The sequence below is a fragment of the Zosterops lateralis genome (assembly GCF_965231275.1).
Source record: "Zosterops lateralis genome assembly, chromosome: W".
Taxonomy (NCBI): domain Eukaryota; kingdom Metazoa; phylum Chordata; class Aves; order Passeriformes; family Zosteropidae; genus Zosterops; species Zosterops lateralis.
In genome coordinates, this window is record NC_139801.1 from 18,995,446 (window position 1) to 19,017,303 (window position 21,858).

At 41.0% G+C, this 21,858-nt stretch overlaps 1 protein-coding gene across 2 annotated transcripts in view; it reads left to right on the forward strand.

Annotated features, from left to right (window-relative positions):
* LOC310922090 (dachshund homolog 2-like) overlaps positions 1-21,858 on the forward strand; it is a gene marked incomplete at its 5' end in the record, with an annotated part of 325,896 nt that overhangs the window by 162,678 nt on the left and 141,360 nt on the right. The gene's annotated exons all lie outside the window — the stretch shown is intronic.

Consider the following 21,858-nt stretch of genomic DNA (forward strand, 5'->3'; position numbering starts at 1 on the left):
TTTACCAGAGGTTACATTATTGGATTTTTTTTTTTTTGAGCATTCATGAAAACTCTGTTTTACTGCTGCAGTGACTGAAATCTAATGGATTTGTAATTTAGTTCTTTATTAATTGTAATTTCCTTACAGGAAATTCCATTAAATGTGCTATTTTAGTAAAAGCAAAGAAAAAAACCAAAAACAACCTGAGAAGCTGAACTATTGTCTGGGAGGCCTGTAAAAGGCATTTCTTCCTTTGAAATGCATGTGTGGGATCTGCGCAGCCTGGCTAATGCCTGATGTATTGTAACCCCATTAATGTGTGCTGGGGAGAGACAGAGATGCTTGTAGGAATTACAGAAGAAACACTTGAAAAGCAGATAAGTCCACGTTACCACAGTGCACTGTGCTTTAATAATCTGCTTTCAATATCATAAAGTGAAAAATATAGCATGAAAATATGTGGAACTATAAACAATTTAATGCATAGTATTTAATTTCACTTCATTAATTTATTAATAGAGTTTAAATTAAATCTTGTGCTGTCCTGATGAGTGTTTCTTATTAATTGCTGTATGCTAAAGGTAAGTTGATTTTCATAATAAAGCTGTCTTCACAAGCTGTATTCATAAAAGTAATTGCTTAAATATTCAACAGGCTTAGCAGTTTTAGGATTGCTGTCAAAGTCCAGTCTAAATAAACTGTAACTCCCTAATAACCAAACATAGTGAAGTGTTTAGGAGAATATAAAGCTGTAGAATATGTAACAGGAAAAGCAGTATTAAAGAAGATCCTCGCTGGGAGTAGAGTGCCATCTTTCCTGATCTCACATATCACTCTGCTTGCAGAACCTGTGCACTGCAACCGAGTGACATAGTGGGAGCTTTAATTTCCCTGCAGCTCCAGGTGTCCCAAGGAAATAATAGCTTCCCTGTGGAAGGAAAGAACATTCCTAAACAATATTTACAGCAGCCTTAGCTGGAGCAGTTAACAAAGTATGAAAGCATTTGGCCAGAGCCACGTGCCACAGTTGGGCTGCTGCAGCTTCATGCACTGCTCATGTTTGTGAAAGGGATCCAGAACTGTGATTTCCCTCCTGTAGTTTATAAATGAGGGTTTTTTTAGTATCTCTGATGTGTTCTCAGGTCAGGAATTTCATGGATTCTTGTTTCTATTACTACTGATTGACAGGAAAGCACAAGAGCCTCTTGCATTGATAAGTTCTTCTCTAAAATCCAGAATATTCCATGTTACTTTTCCACTCTGTGTGTTTGCAAATAGGACACCAAATCATGCAGACTGCCACGTTGCTTCAAACTGGGAAATATTTTAGGATGCGGCGTGTTGGGGATGCACAGTTAAGTACCACAGACACATTCTGTGTCTCACAGATATTTTGAGTAGCACACAGTTTGAGAAGAAGATTATTAAGTTGAATTTCCAGGCTGCTGGGAGTTGTCTGGAGCCTGTGGGATCCATCCCCTGTATTTAGCACATGGTGGTAGGGGTGTCTCAGGGGTATCTGTCAGGGCAGCCACCTCCCTGATCTCGGGTAAACCTTGGGGAGTCCCAGACAATGTGCCTGGAGTGGTGTAGTGGTTTCACATTCGCCAAATTTAGTGTCTGCTCTTTTTTTACCTCTGGGATATAGGATTTGGGAGAAGAAGGCATAACAGGCCCCAACTTAAGGTAAACAGATTTTATTAATACACACTGTTATAAATGGGTGGAGATAATATTTTTCTCCTTAAAATGCCTTTATTAATCAGCTCTTACAATGGTGGCCCGAGGGGTTTTTGGCAGCCCGGTTCACTTTTGAGGAGGAGGGTCCTGGTCAGCTCTGCTGCAGGAAGTTCAGCAGGGCTGGAGAACTCTTCCCTCGCTGGGAGTGTCCTCGGAGTTCTGAATTCTCTTTGTTTGCCTCGGGGTCTCACTTCTGGTTTGGTGCTTTTAAGTTACAGTGAGTTACAAAACCTGGACCAATCAGTTCCACTGATACTCTAGGGTTCACACAGCCTAGTATTGGTTCTTGTGGGTTTAAATTTTACTTAGGTTTATTTTTATAAGGGGTTTTTGGTGTTAAAAAGGATCCCGAGATGCACCTGGGATTTCTAATCTGCATGTACGGGGTCGCCCTGGGGCGCAGGGGCTGCAGAGTCTCTAGCAGCCTCATGGCATGGCTGTGCTTGGGGAGCAGGCGTCTAGGAGGTTTTGATGGTGGTGGGGGGTTTGGCAGAGACATGCTACTGCGGCGGTGGTTCGGCGGCCTGGCAGCGGCCCGGGGACGCGGCTCTCTTCACGGGAGCCCGGGGACGCGCCGTCTCGTCGGCAGAGCCGCAGCGGCCGCGGCTGCCCGGGACGGAAGCTGCGCCGGAGCGGGGCGGCTCAGCAGCCCCGTCGGTCTGTGGCGGCGGCTGGCTGCCCGGTGGCCGCTCGGGAGCGGTTTGGGAGCCAGGAGTCGCGGTGCCGGAGCCGTTTTGCGGCGGGGGTTTTTCGCGCCGGGCTCGGGCTGGGGCCGGCTGGCCTGTCGGTTTGTGGCGGCGGCTGGCTGCTTGGCGGCTATCTGGCGGGAACGCCCGGCCCCGTGGCTGTGGTGGAGCGCGGCGGGCTGGGCGCGGAGGAGGCGCGGGGCCGTGCGGCCGGGCTTCTTTGAAGAGAGCGGGCGAGCCCGCTCCCGGGGTCTGTTTTAAGGTGGTCTGGGGTCTGGGGGGGTGCAGGCTCTCTCTCTCTCAAGGCAGCAGGCAGTTCACTCTGGGGTCGGAGGGAGGAGGCCTGCGGGCGGCTTCTAAGCGACCAGGCAACCCCCCCCCTTCACTGCCCCCCCCCCCCCCCCCGGGGGGGGGGGGACCACGGAGGTGGCTTTTTACTGTTACATTACAAAATAAACATTCAAGATATTAATACACTTATTACATAACAATCAAGGGTTTCAATTCTCCAAATTTCATTTCTTTCACACACTAAGAGAAGCAAAGGGAAAGAAAAAAAAAAACAAACCCACAAATGAAATTTCTAAACCAACCCTTTCTCCCACCACAAACTGTTCATTTTCTACAAACAATGTAAAGAGGCAAAACTCAGAACTCCAGGTCAGTACCACTTATAAAACAGTCTTTCATTCAGTCTTTGAGAGAGAGAAGTCTCTCCTGTTGTTTGGTAACTTTCCACAAAAGAAACAGTCTGCTCGTAGCTTCTACCTCAAACAAAAGCAGCCCGCCCAGGGAACTTCTGCAGTTGTGGAACCTCCCATATCATGTAGCCTTTCCTGTGACTACATATGGGCCGTAGACTCACAGATTGGGGTGGCACTTTCAAAGATAAACAACTTTGAAGGCAGAGTTCTTCATCCCAGAGAACAGAGATGTCTTCTCACTTCTTCACTGGCAGATGGCTTCTTTTCATCTCTCTATGTTCAAACCTCTCATGGGATCACCCAATCACAACTTCTAATTCAATATTCACTCAGTAAATTACAGATACCTTTGCTTTAAAATCCAGAAATCATCTCCCCAATTTGTGTTGTCCACGATTTAAAGGAATACTTTGGCATATTCATATTACAGTTACCAAAACTCCCAGGAGATTTTAGCCTAGGACTCAGGCAACTTGTCATCTCTCTCACTTAAGAAGTCACTTTTCGTTTACTGACTTAGATATCTTCATATTGCCCCTTTACATATCTCTAATTTGGCCTTTTCTCTCATCTCTGAGAAAGGTTAGAGTTTAAGAAAGTCTCAATCTGTGTCAGGAAAGAGTTAAAACTTGCCCATACCTGTGGTGGTCATGTGATCTCTGCCGCGGCAGCCGCAATGATTTCAAAGCCATGCTGGTGGGGGGGAAGGCTGATGGATGCCTTCTCTTCCACCCTCGATCTGATGGCATGAGCTGCTCGGAGCTACTCTCTGGGGCCCGGCGTAGGGTGGAGGGTATCCCATCCTTCCCTCGGGCCAGGAGTGCTGGCAGCCAGGGCCGGGGCACGGCCCAGCCACAGTCCAGTCCCCTCCGCCGCGGCCCCTGGCATGCGGCCAGCACTGCCGAACTGCAGTCTCTTCCTCCCCCTGTCGGGAGCCAAGGGGGGAGCAGCAGGATGTTTTACAGCTGCTAAAAAAACCGATCCGTGCCAGGATGGGGGCAAATCATCTCCTCCCCTGGCCTGGGAGTCACCGGGCCAGGTGGGCTTCCCGTAAGGGCGGCCGGGTCCGGCTGCCCTGGGGCAGCAGGGCCTAAGCTGGGCCCTTCTCGGCTGCCCACGATGTTACCTGGTAGCCAGCTGGGAGGAAGAAAGGGCCCTCCTACCCAGTCTCAGCTTTATATGGGTATTACCAAAAGTTGCATTCCATTTTCTGAGTGGTCAAAACTACATGCTAATCCAAAAAACTGGCCCCTGATAGGTCTCTGTCCTTTCCAAAGAATTCTAACGTCCTAACACAGCAATATTCTATTAACCAAAAAACCAAACTGTATTAACCTATGACAAGTGGCTGAGGAGGGTTTAGGAGCAGCTTGGAGGGGGGAAACGCCCATTTCAGAGCACCGTGGTGTCACCAGGGGCTGCAGGTGAGGAGAGGCCCCATGGCTGAGGTGGTCCCAACAACCAGCAGGAGAGCTTCTGAGCCCTGTCACTCAGGGCCACAGCTCCCCAGGGGCTCGTGGGGCTTATCTTGCTCTTAGGGAAAGGACAGGGTAAGAATTGGGGGAGTTGCTGAGCAAGCAAAGGTGCCAAAAGAGCCTCTTGTAAACTCCGTGGGTATCTGAGCTGTTCTGGCTCTCGATGGAGCAACCCAGATGTGAAGCCCCCATTGGCTTCATTTGTATCTCCTTACACTCAAATTACTGATTGCTTTACTCTGGGTGCCTGCAGTTCTCTGGATGTCTTGTCCTTGATAATCCTTGTGTCTGATCTTGCCCATTCTTCCTACAGCGCAGATAGGCAGATGCCAATGTTAGTCTGTCTACATTATTCTAAGTAAAAAAAAAAAAAAAAAATCACTCTTCTTATGTGGCTCCCTCATTTGCTATGTCCAGCTTAGCATCTGAGTTGTTTTCTTCATTTTAGTAATAGGCTCCACATCAGCAAATGCAGCATGATTCATCCAGCATTGCATTTTTTCATTTTTACCTGCTCTTCAGCCTGCTTGTCAAGTTAAAGTGGAGGCAGTGGCGTCCTGTCTGGCTCTTGGTTAGATGGATGGGTCTTGAGAAGTTGCAGTTGTGGTTGCAGAGCTGGCAGCTCTCTCTGGAGGGGGTATTACAGAGTGATGATTAGTAACTTCCTGCAGACTCAGAGGAGCCATCTGTGTTTCCACTCCTTGAAATGTGCTGTTATTTTCATCACCCCTTTGGTTTGTGTCACCTCAGTTTACGTGGTCATTTTCACATAATAAACAGGTAATTAAATTAGGCACACTGCATTTCCCAGTGTGGAGGGTATTTTTTTTACCTCTTGGCACAGCGAGCTCCATCTAGTGGAGACCTAAATAATGTGTGAAGGAGCTGCAAGTGAACCCTCCACCTTTTTAAATGTTTGTAGGTACTTTCCACCTTGGGGGAATGGGAATGTTTGGGTTACATCTGGGTTATTGCTGTGGTTGAGAAAGATGAGGTCGTGTGTGTGGAATGCAGACCCCTGGGAAGGGCTGTGGAGGCAGCACAGGAACCGTGTCAGGACTGCATCCTTCAGGAGCTGATGTTAAGCACTGTCCATTTCATATTAACTTAGGAGAAAGTCTTTTCCTTTTTGTATTGACGTAAGAAATGTGGGAATCGGCGTGGTGCCCCTGCCTGCTGTGAGGGCAAAGCTAAAAACCTGTGTGTCACAGAGGGATGGTCATCAAAGGCTGAGTCATTCAAACAATGCCATGGGATGAAGTGACACGAACAACAAAAAGGCTTTAAAGTCTTTATCATCAGCATATCTTAACAAGACAGCTGGGACTTATCTGTGGAATGGATTCTCAGGGAAGTTTTGGGGTCTGAAGCATTAGTTTGCTGTGTGGAGAGAAGCTGAAATCTGTTGCATGATTGAAACCAATGGTTCAGCAAACTCCTCATATGGAATGAAGCTGAAACACTAGTTGGATCTTTTGATAGTTATCTGTGCAACTCCAGTCCTCCTACCCTTCCTTTAGGTTGTCCTCAGAAAAGGTTAGAAAACCACTCTGCCTTCATTGCAATTTTTCTCTGCTCAGTCTGTAGAATGGCTGCTATTATTTCAATAAAAATATTTTGGGGGCTGCTTTATTTTGTCTTCAAGGTATTGGAGAGGGTGGCTCATGGAGAAAATCGTCCTGCCACTAGAACTTTGTGAGATGGTGGTACAGGGCACCCAGAAGCTGTATGAGGCAGTTTTGGAGGCAGTAGGATGGGGTCTGTGTGAGTGCCCATGGGCTGGGTCCTGCAGCTGGAGCTGGTAGTCCTGGGGAGGGTGGGTGTCAGGGTGATGGGCACGAGCCTGTTTGAAACATCTCTGTTGGCATTTTCTGGGCTGTGCTGCCCGGAGCTGTTGCAGCCTAGCAGGGCTGGCAGGGGACAGCTGGGAGGTCAGTAGAGGGATCACAGTGAGGATTTAGAGCTGGGAGCTGCTGAGGGCTCAGCACAGGTATGGCAGGAAGCCTGGCTGGTGAGGAAATGCGTGAGAAGAGGAAAAAAAGGCATTTTCAAGTGGATACTCAAACAGAAGCAAACCACCTGCATTGCCAATGTGTAAGATAAACCACTATTTTCATTATCAGCTATGTTAGCTTCACCCCTCTTGAAATGATTCTTCTTTTATTTCATAAGCAGTTAAAATAGACACTTTGTCTAGAGTTTTTAAGAATGCAATGTTTAAAATATTGACTCATTTGTACAGATACAAATACTTTTTTCAGAACAGTTTTGTCTTATTAATAGTTAAAAGAATCTGTTGTGAACTTAATATTTCAGGTAATTAATAATTCAGTGGGGCTAATATTTTAATAGCAGCACCAAGTCACATCATTGTGGGACTCTAATAGAGCAGCTCACAGGATATGGTAACTTCATGTGTTCCTTCAGTTCAGCAGCAACAGCAGCAGCCACTTCATCTTTATTCAGAAAAGGGAGGAGAAAATAGGATTTGCTGCAGTCTTTGGGCATTTTGATGTGGTATCTCCCTGTTAGAGGAGTGAAGGAGATTGGAGGCTTTTGGGGTCTCTGGTACTCAGTTGTGTTTATCAAGGTGGGCATGCATCAGCCAGCATAGCCTGCAGCAGCTCCTGCTGCCAGCAATCCCACAGACCCTCTCCTCACTTCCAGCATTTAACTGAACATTTCTGTGTGTTTACATCCCATTTCTGTGGCTCATTTTGCTGTTTACAATTACCCTTTTTTTTTTCCCAGTTGTTGTAGGTGACATTTGGAAGTTCCATTTGTAATGAGGAACATATGCAGGACTTTGTTGTTGTTGGCATTACCTGGCTTGGTAGAAATTGTTATTTTTAATCAAAGGCAAACACACTGATTAAGGATGCCACAACACTCCTCTGCCTATGGGGAGCATTAACAGTTTATAAATTGTTCTTGGTGATAATTCAGTAGTGAATTACTTTGATATATATGGCTAATAAATTAATATGATTAAGTTAATGAGTAGTACAAGTGTTGCCAAACTCCACTCGTTGGGCTTTTAATGCTGCTCCACATTTGCAGCTCGAGCTTCCCCCTGTGGTGAGAGAATCGGTACTACCTACGCACTGTCATTGTGATAAATGGCATATCCCACAGTGCCCTGTACTCCATCTTCTGTGTCCCCAAAATGAGAAATATTTTATACAAATCACACACTCAGAAGCTCAAAGGACTGTGGAAAGATCTATTTTTTCAAACAATAATAAAAATGCATACGTCTCTTTAGCAACTCTTCATTTTTACTGTCATAATGAATGCAGATAGATTTGGGAAACGAAAGCTTGTATGAGTAACATAGGAAAGTTATCCACTACAGAGTAAAGCTGACAAATAAGTTACATGTGCACTCTTTCATTTTATCATGAAATGTTCTTAGATAAAAAATGATGTTAGAACATCTATTTAACTGGATTTTAAAATTAAAGACCATGTGTGCATCATGATTGAGTACCACCCATCTCATGCCAGCAGATTTCTGTGCTGAAGGGAGCCTGAATTGGAGTGAATGAGGAATGCAGGATCATATCATTACTCTTTTAATACAGCCATTCAGTAGAGTTCTGATAATCTGAGAACTATACTTGGTGACTGTGAGTCACTCAGTTCCTCTCTTTCCTTTTCTCTTTTAATATTATCTTTCTTTAAGGATCCATTTTCAGTGGCTGCTCTGTCGGGTGGGACATTATGTTTTTGACAAATGAATAGCTAAAGCTGTGGAGATTTTGCTGAATGGTTAACCTTGTTGTAAATTTAATTTACACTTAGCCTCAGCTACTAATTACTGTCTGAGAAGTGTGAAACTCAGCAATATACTTTGATTTTTATGCATTTGTAAATTATTTTTTAAAAAATTTGATCCTACTGAGTTCCTACATTGTTAGAGAAAACAAAGTTCAACCAGGGTGGTCACACTGAGAGAATTAAGACTATCATCCTGCCATTCAGGGTAGGGCTGCACTGAGTTTGCCTTGATTTGCAGATGGAAGGGAAGCATTTGAAAAAGCTGACTGAAATCTCACAGAATTAGTAAAAACATTAAGTTTTCATCTCTCTGTTTTTAGCATCCATGGCATTCTTTTCTACCAGCTTTTCTGTTAGTCTCCTGTCTCATGGCACTGAGGTCTGTAGTGAACATAAGACCTGTCTGTTTCTCTCTCTCTCTTGTCTTCAGCTGACTTTGAAACCTTTTTTAGCTCTTTTAAGCTACTGTTGAGAAGTACCTTAAAGTCATAAATAGCATCAGGAGGTGTGAAGGATATGCCTTCAGCACTCCCTGTTTTCCAGAGGGCTGTTTTGACAATAACACTATTATAATTAAATTGGTTTTGTTAGGTTTTATTTTCCTTTACAGTAACTTTATTAAAGTTGAACAAATAGTTCAACATCAAATACCAGTATCACAAACACATGGAGTTAAATGCATCTCATTGTGTTTGTGTAAGATTCCCACACTGACTGCATTTTGTGTATCCAGCAGTACTTCAAAGACTTGTTAAACTCAAGTTATCTACATACACTTAAATTCTTACTTCTGTGACCTAAAACTAAATAGGTACAATTTTAACTGGAAGTATAATACACCTCTGGTTGCAGAAAAATGCTGATCCATCATCTTCTTGCAATGCTAAAGGCTGCTATATTTACGTAAATAATATTCTCTTGAAATGCAGCATTCAGATCTGCATGAGATTGGAGTAGTGTAGTTTCCTACAGGAAAGCTTTATAAAGCTGTATTTTGGCAAAATTCTTGGTATAATAACACTGGTGAAATTTTGCAGGAAAAATGAGAGAACAAATCTCACTGGAATAAAAAATAAGCATGAAGTGTACTTAAATCCAGGTGATTCCATAGTTCTGGTCAGGTATTGAGTGCTTTCACTGTCATTTTAAATGTGTTTGTGCTCTGGTCCTTGTCCTATAGCCCTGGAGTCCTACATGAAGGAAATGCTTCAGTGTGATTTAAGATCAGCAAACAAATAATCCCATTGATTTGGCTTGGATTACTTGGTGTCTTAAACACAAGTGTTTTCTTACTTCCCATAAAGTTTTGGAGAACAGGTTCTGTAAGGATTCTTTGCAAAATTGCAAATGCAGTCAGTGCCTGATCCCAGGATCACCCCGTGGCTGGAGCAGTGTCTCCTCCTGCATAGGAACAATGTGCTCTTCTCTCAGCCCTTCTCAAGCAATAAAAAGTGATGCCAAGGGCTGGCAACAAATTAGAATTTTTGATGAACAGGAAACATCTCTTTTTGAGCTGTCTGAAGAGGTGCACATTTTCATTTTGAAGCAAGAATAACTGAAATAGATTGATTGCCTGATCACTCTCATTAAGTGAGGTTGTAGTGGGTTTTCAGTGGAGATGTATTTGTGTTGTATAAACTATTTTAGTTGTACAGTTTTATACAGGTTTATAGTTGTATAGTTTAGTTGTATACATTGTTTTATCACAGTGAACATTAACTGGTATAAAGCAAAACAAACAGACTTTAAGAGTGTAGTATTGTGCACCATCCTCTGCTGAACAGAGAGGCCTCTTGGTTTGCTGGTGGCAGCTGGTGTTGCTGATCCTGGGTTGTACCTCTCTGAAAGATAAATGTAGGGCTGCAATTCTGGAGGATTCAAACTAGAAACCAAATTCATGCTGAAAATCCTTTTTAAAAAAATAGAAATTCCTCCAGCTATCAACCTCCTGTGACTTGAATATGAAAAGCTGCATTTCAAGAAAGAGAAGCATTTTATATAATACATGTCTGAATATAAATGACAGACATTTTATTAGGAAAGGAAAGCCTTTATTAAAATATAATGATCTACATTGTTTTTATGTAATCTAATGAATTACAGTAAAAGCCTGAGAAATGAGCTGGAAAAGGTCCTCTCCCATGAAAGCAAGCTATGTTAACCTTTTTGTAATTCTTTGACATGTTGAAATAGTATTTCTACACAGACTTATTAAATTAAGTGAGGTCACCTTTTCATTTTATTAACAGAATTAGTTTGCCAGGTCACAGACTTTGATTCTGAAAAATGTAGATGAATCATGCACTAACATATGTCAAGTAGAAAATTGTTTGTAAAATGTTAAATCATTTTGATGTACATTACATGTTTGTTTTTGCTGTTGAAAATTTGTAAAACCAAAATGCTTAATTACTGATTTTTTTGCATTTGCATATTGATTGGATGTGCTTTAATGGTAATAATAATATTTCTAAGTGGATTATCTCTCCTGACTGGGGCAGTCTCAATCTAATATTTGCATAAAAGGAAGAAAATATTCTCTTTAATAGCAGTATAACATTTTCTTCCTTTGACATGCAGTATACAGTCATTAACCTGAAAGGTTAGCTGTAAATAATAACCAGAGAAACTGGGCATATGCCTAAAGATGAGCACATATATTACATTTACCAGTCTGACCCCAGTTCAGGAAAGCAGGAATAAAACTGACATCATGTCATGCAAGTTGTTTAGATGTGTTCCCAAATCTCTGCCTATATATTACAGTCTTTTTATATAAGATGTGTGAGAAGGAAAATGATATTTAACAGACATTTCATAATTTTAATGTAAAATCTGCTGTAATTGCTTATAAAGAATTTCATAATCATTCCTAATTAAGAAAAAAATGTCATATATATTTCTAGTCCCTTGGAATGACTTTATTTTTTCTGTTTTTGCCTTTGTCACCTCCTTTGTTAAAAAAGAAAGAAAGCACAGGCTCTTTGCTGGGATATACAGCAGAACTAAGAGAACATCCCAGCAGTAGCCTCAAGCTCTCTGTAAATAGGGAAATGAACGGAACAGGTAATTTTCATAGTGCTTGTATGGTTTCACGTGAAGAAAGGCAAATGTGCAGCTGTAGCTGGATCTCACACGAGCAAGAAGCCTGGTCCTGGTGCTGCACTTGGTTTAGCCCTGGCAGTCACAGAGCAGGTGACTTCATTACACTGAAATCAGGCAGAAAATGTCCTTTTCTGGCCACTCAAGTGAATCAGTCAAATTATCGAGTGGCAAAACTAATTCTATGCCTTGAGCCATCAGAGCTGCCACTTCCTATAAGTCAAGCCTTCCCTTAGTGTGAAATTGTTTTTCTTTTTATTTTCTTTCATTTATTATGCTTATTTCAGCTAATCCACTCAGTGAATGTGAATTACCCAGCACACCAAAGCTGTTTCAGATGTGCAGCCTTCTCATGCCTTGCTGGTGAAACAGAATTGGTTTCTTTTTGAGGAACTCCTGATCTGTTATGATCGATACATTTAAAGTAATAGTTCACTTTTTAAGATGAGAACCCAAATGAGGAGAAGAGTTTGAATATGGTTTTAAATTAACTAAAAGTGCATATGGCTGAGCTCTTGTTTTAAAAGCACTTACAATTCAGATGGGTCACATTTTTAAGAACTAGAAATATATCTACAGTGAATTGTAGGCCATTAAGTACTAGGTAATTTGAATGACTTTGACAGAAAAAATACTCCTTTGGAAAGCACTGCATATTGTTTTTCAGCAGTAAAATATTGCCTTCAGTTCTGTCAGAAACAGAGCTGAGATTTGCTGAAAGCACTCATACAGGTGATACCCCCTAGGCAGTAATTAGGTGTATAATTCTGTCCAAATGGCAATCCCTCATCTGACTGTGCCCTCTGGTACACAGCATTAACATCTTCCAATAAAAAAAAAAGAGCAAAGCATATGGAGGCTTTTATTTCAAGCAAAGAAAAATCAAAAAGAATAATGAGGATAAAAAGTAAAGTGCCTGTGGTGATGGGCAAGGCAAGTTACAGGAGAGTTGCTACAGCAGAGTGCTTCAGAATAGCAAAGCAAGACCAGCCTGAAGGCACCTCCCATAGGTATCCAAATATAGGCTTCCTATATGTGCAGGACAAAAACTGGGAGATGTACATTTATCAGATGCTAAGGCAAAGAGGCATCATGCAGGAGAGACCAGGGAGATTGCTTTAACTCCTGGTTACACACAGAGCTTTGAGCTGATGGGTGGGAAGAAGGAAAAAGAAAGGGAAGTTGAAAGGCTCATACTGTGATTAAGATGGATGTGTTGCTGACAGTGTCAGAGCAACAGCTGCTAAATCTAGGAGGCACATGAAAGCCTCTACATTTTGTTAGATATGGAAGTCAATAGGTTATTTGGGCTAAGAACACCCTATTATTTAAATTCAGCTGACCCAGAAAACTGCCATCTCGCAGTGGCAATTCAGAGGGCTCTGCCCTGGGGGGTTCAGTACTTCCCTTGTCCTGTGGAGTCCTGTGTAATATATGGATATATTGATCTCAAGTTTTTTTCACTGAAATTCTTTAGATTAGTCAGTGTAAAGCTTCAGAAGGCTATTTTGTGTTTGTAGCTGGGTTGGATTGCTGAAAACTGATAAGCAGAATCTCTTATTCAAACCTATTAAACATCAAGGAAATGCACCATGAATTGTTTTGGCCTTCCTGTTTTGGAACTGATTCATTACAAATTTTAATTACAGATAATATTTCTTCAGAGGAGCTTATCAGTCTACATTAGCTAAGCATGAGTCCTAACCCTGTTGAGAATTTGTGTTCATTTATGGGAAGTTTTCACTGTAGACTGCACTCAGGAAAAATATCCCAGGAAGAGTTTTTTTGCCCATTGATATGGACACATCCTTCCCTTTCTGTTGTGTCTCTCCTGATTTCCATTTTTCCTTGCATCATATGACTCTGCCTTTCCTGTTTTATTTTTTTGCCCTTGACTTTTATGTCTGCACCTCAATTTGTGTTGACCTTGAGGTTGCCCTCAATTAGCTGAGCCATTCCCATACCATGGCCCACTCCAAAATCCTCTGCACCCAGCTCCTGGTTGGAAAAGCAGAACCATCCTAGAAACCGTTCCATGATATTTTTTCTTTTCCTTTCAAGGTAGTGTTTATTTCCAGGCAATAAAGAGGAGGAGCGATACAAAAGAGATAGGAGGAAGCAGTAAATCCCGGGGTTGCTTTGGGCGGGTTTCCTGTGCTCAAGCCAGCCCTGTCTGTGCCGCCTGCTAAAAGAGGAGGATCGGGAAAGGTTGGGATGAGAGAGAAAGTTCAACAAAGCTCTCGAGAGCCAAAGGTTGTCTGCCAAGGATCAAGATCAGGAATTTGAGGAGGAATGGTCAGAGAGATGTTCAGATTCTGATCTCTGGAGCAGCACTGGTCCAAAGCTGTATTTGTGTGATATCCCTGTAGAACCTCTGCGCTGATACAGTGAAAATTATACTGAGATCAAAGTAGTTTAGGAGACAGTAAAATATGGCTTAGTTTTGGGATTTGCTACCTGCATATTTTTCAAGACTAAGATGATTAGGCACTGTGTTAATTGAGGAACTAGCTGGTCTTGGTAGTGAGCTAATTTTCTGTTTCCGTGTTCCACAGCTCAAGAAAAACATACTGGTCTCCAAATAATGGGTGAACTGTGACATGTAACATGAGTTATCACTCATGTATTTTTTCTAGGTGATAGCCAGTAATACAACTGAAATACTTGCATCTTCTGCATCATCAAAGTGTGGTCTTACACATCTGTGAAGTTATAAATGGAAATTTTGCAACGGATTTTCTGGGATGCCATTCAGCTGTGATTGAGGGAGCAGTTAAATATTGTGGTGAAATGATTTTTCACAAATACAAAGCATTCATAACTATCCCCTTTAAAATGTGCTCAAGAAACTTTGAACTGTTTCAGCATCGCCTTTAATTTTTTTTCAACTTTATGCATGTTTATTTTGCAAAATAAAACAAAGTAAAAGGAGTTATCCTGTATCTAAAAGGAGTTATCAAGATTAATTTAATCAGTTTCAGTTTCAAGCAGTTGGAATAAAATATAATTTCCTCTTAGTTTTTATATTAAATCTCAGAATAAAAATGAAGCTTCTTCTGAAGTACAGAATGTATGCAGTGTTGGTTGATCTTGGTTTAACTGTGACTCTGAAGATTCATGAGTTAAATTGATGAGATGGAGTAGGTTGAATCTGATCTTGCCAGTCCAGACTTGTAACCATGTCAGTATTTACTTCAGGTGGAGCAGTCTGTGTTTGTCCATTTCTGCTCATTTAGAAGAAATACCAGGAGCTGCTGATGCTTTCCTGCTGGTTGGGTCATTTTCTGGTAGAGGATGTGAACTTGTGGTGTGGCTAAATGTTCCCTCAATGCCTCCTACATTCACATGAAAGTACACTGGAGTGTCTTATTTTCTCTATTCCTTTTTCATTCTTTGCTGGGAATTTCACTGGAGACAATTATCTATGCAATGTATGTATTAATCAGATTAACTCCTGATTTTTTCTTTAGATAGGAATGTCTTGGTTTCTCAGTTTGAGACATTTGTTGTGTTCTATGATGAACAATGTCTTTAAGTGAAAGGGAATTGAAATATTTTCTCTGGGTTAGTTTTGATTTTACTTAATGGATGAAGGAAGATGAAAAGCAGCCTCTTCCCCAGGATTAGTTAACAGTGGAACTTTAACCTAATTAAGGGATTTGAAATTTTTTATTTTTTAAAAAAATAGTTTCAAAAAGTGAGAATGTTTAAGGCACTCCCAGGTGCCTAGCTCCTGGCACAGAGATGGTCTGGGGACTCACTTGGCATCTTCTGGTGCCATTTCTGTGTGTCTGGGTTCTGACTGGCAGCTGTCTGTCATCCTGCTTCCACTCCTCCAAAATGATGCCAGCAGTTGGATTATGCCATATGGGGTCTGATGAGGTTGATTAGTCAATAGATGTGAAATATTTAGATGATGGAAAAATGTGTGTAGTACAGTGAGGCCATGATTATTAGTCATGTCTTTAAACAATCTTAAACTTGCAATTTCAGGGCATTCCACCCACAGGAGAAGAGTGAGAGCAGATTTTTGCAGTGAAATTGCATAGCACTGTGGTAGATAATTTGAAGTTGCAGTCCCTCAACATTTATATTCTATTTGGGATGTCACTTCTAGTAAGCTTTTTAGAAATATAGTAGTGCAAATGGAAAAGTTTCAGCAAATATTAAATGTAACAATGAAGACTTTTGTTCTTCATTAAACCATTTCTTGATGTTTCCTGATAGATTTTCATCTAAACACTTGCTAATCCCACAGCTCTGACAGTCAAGGCCTGCTGAATTAGGCCAACTTCTGCTACAAATAGTTGCTGCACATGAAACAGTAATCATTGCTTTCCAGTCTATTATTAGATTGACTTCATAGGGATTGCTTTATTCTCCTGTGAGTTGATGCATAAATGACATGCTTTACCCTCCAATAAATCTAACAGCAGAGTGGCTCTGACATGATGTTCATACCCCTTAGTCCCATGACAGATTATTTTTGATGGCTGCAGAAGTCTACGGCAGCTCGAAACCATTAGAATTTAAAGCCATCATTGAAATTTTACAGCGTACCTGCCTCAGACACAACAGGGCTGGGGCTGTGGTACCCCGCTGTCACCACCTGTCGCAGGAGCCCTTCTTGCCTGTGCTGATCCCCAGCTGTCCTGGAGCGGGGGAAAGTCTCCTACAACTCCTCAGAGAATGTGTCCTTCCGTGCATCCTCTCCCTGTGCCCAAAACTCCACCTGGGGACAGTCCTAAAACATGGGGAGAGCGTGTGGTGCAGACAGGACTTGTGTATGTGGATGAACATGCTGAGAACATTTGAACCTTTATTTCTTTTTACCCTCTTTAAACATTTTATCTTGTTAGTGGTCCCTTTATTCCCAGCTTCTCAATATTGTTAAATTCAGTTTTAGTCAAGTATATGTGCTTTCAATAGAGTTCTTTTTTTCCAGATTTAAGAACTTCGGGGTTTTTTTTCCTGGTGAAACACAAATTAAGTTTGCAAAGCTCAGGACTCCTCAAATCCAAGGTGTTTACTGCTATTTGTATCTCATGTGAATGAATGGTTGGTTTTTGCTCTGGTTCTAAGCTGTGATTAGCTTTTGTTTCATGCATCTGTCTAAAATTTGCTGCTTTTAGACATAAGAATCGCAACTATAAAATTGCTGTCTGACAGTAAGATCTGTGCTGATTTCCATTGAGTTGTGTGTTTGCTCATACCTAAAAAGCATCATATCAAATTGAGCTCTATAGATTCCCATAAATCTCTCAATAGGTTTCTCTTCTATGAAGTTTCTAAGAAAATAAATGAAACCTTTTCCATCTAACAGCTCTGGTTTTGTATTCTGGACAGAGTGATTGAACCTGCTCGTGTTCTTAACTTCTGTCCTGTAATAGCTATGTCAGGCAGATTGGTGTGGAATAGAGAGCTAATCTTAACATAAATCTACTGTAGCCTGACAGGTTTATATTTGACAAATATCCTTTTTAGGGAATGCCATCATGGAGTATAAGATACAAAGATACATTGGTACATATTGCTGATAGATAAATAGGAAATTCTCCAAAGAAATCTTTCAGGTATTTGCTTTAATTAGGTTACTCTCTTTTCTTAAAAAAAAAAAAACAAAACAAAAAACAAAAGAGATGTTTAAAAGTTACATGGATTGAATCCCTTAGTAAGGTGGGTTTGGAAATGGGTTCTAGTTCTGCTCTGTTGTGGCCACAGGCTCCCTTTTTCTGAGCATTCTTTACCATAAGTGTCCTTTCTTGTTTGAGAACATAGAATAGGAAGTGACAAAAAGATTTCTTTATGGAAATCTTAAGCCTTATAGATTTATATATCAGTGTGCTTATGTTACAGTCTTTCTGGAAATAAAACTGATTTTGTTAGGGTAAAATATTTATGCCTTAAGAGGAGGATAATTAAAAAAAGGTATTGAGAAGATATTTGGAGTTTCCAAACGTGAACTTTAGCTATGGAACATCGAGCATTAAAAGCTGTGCTCGTTAGATCAGGGAAGAGAATTAATACTTTATGTACTCAGGTAATAAATTTGGTCTTATTAGAACACCTTGAAATTTTGTATCAGGTGTTTAAAGCATTCTTGAGCAGAATTTGAGTCTCTTCTCTGTGACACTGTTCACTAGAATTACCTGAGCTGCCTGAGCTCAGTGTCATGGTTGGTCAGTGTTGGAACAGTCCTGCAGGAAAGGCTGAGTGGGTTTTATGAGGCTGGGCTCATTTGTCTGCAGCAGTGACCTCTGTTCCTTCTCTCAGTATGGATATTCCTACATATTTTGTGATCTTTAGTGTTATAAATGATGATGAAATGGTGATCAGTTGAGCTCTGTCTCACAGAACCTTCTGCAGATGAAATAAAAGCTGTTGACAACACAGGGAACCATACAATTTCAGAATTAGGTCATTTTTCTTCTGACTGGGAGAGTCAGAAGTGAAGGGACCCAAGGATTAATCCACTGTTTATATCCATACGTAACCTCACAACATGTGGATTAAATCTTCCCTGCACCTGTAGTATAACATTTTCCTCATGCTGTAGAGTAATACCTTAACTAAAACCACCTCAGCTTTCTGGTGGCTTCAAAGACATGAAAAACCACAGTCAGGATGAAATATTCTTTGTAATTTTTAGCATAGTGCATATTAAATGTAATAACTGATGAGTTTAGGAGAATAATCTATTACCATATGCAAGAACCATGCTCCATAAGTTATACACATCTTTAGGAACTGTTAACTTTTGTAGAATTTGCTGCAACAAATCATCCTGGGAATGCTGTGTATTTGTTTTCAATTGAGACTCTAACATTTGGTTGAAGTATCTTCTGTGCTTCTATCATCTTACAATTTCCTTCAGAGCAACGAGAGAACAATCTGCATGTTGGGTGGGAGGATGAGGGAATGTTAATTGAAACCATGTAATAAAAAGGTAATTTAGCAAAACTATTAGTTTTTGGGTTTTTTACTATTTTAAACTTATTATTTTTAAAATTACATCTATATTAAAAAGGCTGTAAAACTCCACTCCATGTCAGCACATTGCATCTTAATTTTAATTTTCCTTTGCATGAATAATAAAATCTTCATAAATTGAGAACCAAAATTAATTGAATAAACTTCAGTTGAACATTTTTATGTTAATGTTGGGATTAAAAAAAGGCATATTACAGACTTTTTGAAGAACATTTAATGGTTTCTAACATTGACCACACCTCAAACGCAGTACGGGAAAAAAGTGCTGATGGAGGGAAACAAACCTCAAGAACAAATGTTAATTGGGTTGTGTGTTTATGGCTGTTTTTAGGCTGTGATGGAGTTGCTTACACCCATATCTGTTGCTAGATCATGCTTTTCCAGCCACAGCCATTATCAGAAAATGCTCTTGTCAGCCTGGCAGCCAGTGGGTTGCACAGTTCAGCACCTGGAGATGGGGCTGTGGGTTGACCCAGGTAACTTTCCTTTCCTAGGTCACTTTTGAGCTGAATTGTGTCTTCCATGTCTAGTTCCTACAAATCATGAAGAGGGAATTCATATTACAGAGCACAATACAGGCGGCCTGGTGAGTGGGGAGAGCAATGCTGAGACTGAGCAGGGGAACAGAGAGCTCAGAGACCTTTTCTGAACGTGCTGGGCCCTTGTGATTGTGTGCTTTTGTGCATATTTGTGTGAATTTGAGTGTGTGTTTGTGTAAATTTGAGTGTTTGTGTGCACCCCCACGGTCGGGGCAGTGTTGGCCTAGCTTTTCCCTTTGCTCTCACTCATAAATGCTGGGATTACCTGGGCAATTGTTTCCTCAGAATGCCATAATGTAATCTCAAACCTAATATTCCAACAACCATGCACTAATTAAAACTGCAATTATATTTTTTCTCAAACAAAACAACTTAATAAACATTATCACAAACTGTTTACCCTTCCCAAAACCAATTTATGCTCACTAATACAATTTCCCATTAAAACTGCTGCCAGGTAAATTAAAAACTCTTGAAATAGTAAGTAAGTGGGAAATTAATTCAACAGTTTAATCTAGAGCTAATAACAGTTGCAAGCTCAGAAAAAGATTGCTACAGCAGGGAGTTAATTAACATCTTATTCCCCATTTGATAAAAGTAATCCACTCTAATTCCAGTGTAATTTACCTCAATGTAATATAAAACCACAAACTGCTTCTGGTGCTGGCAATTATTAGCCTTGTCCTGTGGCCACATTGACAATAAAATTCAGCAGTATCTTAATACTAAGAGGCCGTCTGCTAAATGCCCACAATTAAAGATGTAACATGGAATCTTGAAGTTGCAACAATCATCTGTAAAGCTAAAGGGATTGCAGGTACAGTTGTGACAACCTCCAGTTGCTGTTTCTCCTCCTTCTCCCCAAGGTGTGCCTTTCCTAGCCCAGGTTGTTTTCCTGCATGAAGTTCAAGCTCAGAAATGCACCAAGGTACAGGGAGTAAACAGGGCTTGTGTCATTTCCAAGTGGAACACAGTTTGGAGCTCTTGACCTGAAATACCACACAGGGATTATAAATGCAGGGTGGCTCTTTTGACCTCCATTATAATGAAATCTGTTTTCCTTACATTTCTCTTTTTGTGGGGTTAAAACCAAGGATCAGATTTTTTTTTTTTAATATATACATATATATATGCATACAGAAATGTATATGCAAATATTAGTCTGTACAAATGCATGAGAAATAAGTTCTATCACAAATATTCTTCTTTGACCCTAGTATAGTATTTTCTGATATTAATTTTGATTTCCTCTTGAGCAATTGTGGCAGTCTGTCAGCAAACTCAGACTTGATATTTAAGTACTGCCAGGTTTGTTTAGTTTTGTCTCTGACTGTTGGGGAGCCTCCCTGGTTCATTTGCATGATGTGTTCTTAGCACTTTTCCATTGTCACTGATTTAGGGATGTCATAATAAGGATAATGACAAGTTAGTGCACTGTAATCACAATTCAACTTAAGTACCTGAAATTAAATGACCTATTTTGTCACGTAAATATTCATACTTGAAATAAAAAAATATATGGTGTTATTTTAACCCAGTGGTTATTATCAAAGGGTGAGTTTGATTTTCTGCTGTCACCTAAAACATTTGTTTACCTTATTTACGTACTTGAGGAACTTCCTTCTAGGAAAGGAAAATAAGTGCCTGGGGCATACTCACTGGATAGCAATTGCTAAACAAATATATCTGAAGTTATAATTGTAGGGAATTTTTAAATTTTTCTAAGCAGAAGAAGGATTAACTTTGAAGGTTGACTTTGAGAAGACAAAGCACAGGTTCTGGGACTGTGCTCTCCTGTCATCGAACAGTGTCAGAGCTGGTAACAAAGGTGAAGACAGTGACTGCAGTGATGGCTCAGTTACTGGGACAGTTCTTTCTCACATGTTCCACAAGAAATCTGCATTTTCTTGGTGTAGTGCAGGGACAAACAGATGTTTAGAACTGAATTAGTGCTTTTAGCGCTGGTGAGATCTGGTAGAACACTCTCCATACACTTGTTTTCCTGTTAGTGCTCATTAGCTAATGTCCTGGGTTGTAGTGTAGGATGTACACAAAGTATTTATTCTATCACCATCTTCATGAACTGTTAAACCAAGTGGGGCAGTGTTTTCCCAGGCCTCCTGCCTTTGGGCTGTCTTCTGCTAATGGCCCATCAAGGCCTTGCCCATGACTCACAGGTAACTCCCTCCAGGAGTTATCTCTGTTTAATGGGCCATCAAGGACCCACTTCACAACTCCTCATCCCATTGTGAGATGCTCCGCCCAGGGGGAGGAGCCAAGTGTTCTCACCTGGATATAATCTGGGATTTGGGACAGGGCAAGCAGCCCTTACCTACTGGATTCCCAGAGGACCAGAGCTACCAGACCTTTCTACAGGATCACTGCTTCGGGAAGACCACATCATCTGGACTGCTTCCACCACCCTGCTCAGGTTGTATTCTGACTCTGTCAGTGATCCTTTGTGTTATTGCATTTATTTTATTTTATTTTTACCTTTTTTCTTATTAAATTGTGTTTCTGACTTGGAGCCTCTCACTCGTTTTGCTTTCAAACCATGACAGCTAAACCAGTGTGCTTTTTTTCTGCAGAAATGTGTGTCTTAGGGTGACGTTATGATGTTTGCATCCCCAATTGTCTGTTGGGTTTGTGCTGGATATTGCACTTTGTGTTGGGTCTGGGAGCATGGGGGAGGGAGAGATGCGCAGTTGTTTTTTTTTTTTTCAGAAATCCTCCTCCGCCGGCTGGCCTTGAGAGTCAGAGTCAGCAACACACGGCACGGGACGGAGAGCTCTTTTTTTTATCCTTTCTTTTTTAGTTAGTGTGTAGCTAGCTGAGTGGGAGAAGCTTCATTTTCCTTTTC